Source organism: Echinops telfairi, unplaced genomic scaffold, assembly GCF_000313985.2.
Source record: "Echinops telfairi isolate 266 unplaced genomic scaffold, ASM31398v2 ScPeMD7_1520;HRSCAF=2026, whole genome shotgun sequence".
Classification (NCBI taxonomy): Eukaryota; Metazoa; Chordata; class Mammalia; order Afrosoricida; family Tenrecidae; genus Echinops; species Echinops telfairi.
Genome location: NW_022105418.1, coordinates 7,198 through 8,576, shown reverse-complemented (window position 1 = coordinate 8,576; position 1,379 = coordinate 7,198).

Below are 1,379 nucleotides of genomic sequence, written 5' to 3'. Positions count from 1 at the left end.
AGCATTTTGAAAATTTCTTTTTGTGGCAGGTCAAAATCTGCTTCTTCTATGCCCATCGTTAGATTCATGACTTCTTCCGGCGTTGTCTCTGTTTCTTCTGCTTTATCGGTGAAGCTATTAGAACTGGTTGTTGTTTACGTATTGTTTTAGAGGATCCTGGAGCCATCTTCCTGAGTCAAAGAGCCCTGGGCTCTCTCGGGTTATTTGTATGAGTTCTATAAACTAACTGCCATAGCTGTACTAAGGAGTCAGGTTATCGCTATATCTTACTGTGGTTTCACTCTTGTCCTTGCCATCTAGTATTCCATTACTTGGAATATGTGTTGGATATTCTTCTCATGTGACACTGGTCAGGTTGTTGTGGGCCCACGAGGGCCTTGCTTTCCTGGCCGATCTCTAAGTAGGCTTCACAGTTCTTGGAGCACCTCGGCTGGCCTGTGGTGTTTTCCTCTGTGACTGGAGTGCTGAGGAGGGCGTGTGGGTATACCCACCTTGGTATAGAGCTCTGTAGCTGGTAGGGGGGTTACTGTATACAGAGAGATCACCTTGAAGATTGGGTGGGTGTTCCTGAAGTAGTATGGAGCCCCACCAGTTGTGCCCAGGCATTTCCCCCAGTCACTTGTAGGGTCTCGGGGTTTAGGCTGGGGATGCCTCCACTTTTTGTAGGGGAGAACCCCCTGCTGCTTGGTGTGTGGACGAGGACCAGCTTGAATTTCCCAGTTGCTTGCCAGGGCTATAAATGCGGGTGGGTTAAATGGAGAGAAAATGTTTTGAGAAACTATGTACAAATGCGCTTTGCACAATTGATGTGTGTATGGATTGGGATAACAGTTGTATGAGCCCCTAATAAAATGTTAAAAAAAAAATGCGGGTGGGAGCTCCCCCACTTGGGACTTCAGAGTTGCCCTAGGCAGAAGAGAGTGGCCTGGAGGCCGCTGGTGACTTGTGACAGGAAATAGAGTGAAAGGAGTGGGAAAAGAGAGAAAGAGGAAGACACAGACTAGAGCAACAATGTCTAGCAAACTGACACCCACTCACACACACTTAGCTAGAATGCACAGAGTAAACAATAGTGAAAACAGCAAAAAGGGGAAAAAGAAAAGAAAGAAAAGAAGAAAACAACAAGAAAGGAGAAGTTAATCTGCTGAGGCTGTGGTAGGATGAAGAGAAGAGTTAGAACAAGAGGATAAAAGAAGAAAAAGTGAAATAAGATCACAAATAAAGTAAAAAAAGAAGAAAGGAAGGAGAGGGAGACAGAACTGACAAAATTGATAAAGAAATAGCTGACCCTGTGCTGTGCTGTGTAGTGCTGACTTGTCCTCTGTGGAGCACTGTCTTAGGAGTCAGGCTGCCCCCTGGGAGGACAGGGTTGCCCTAGG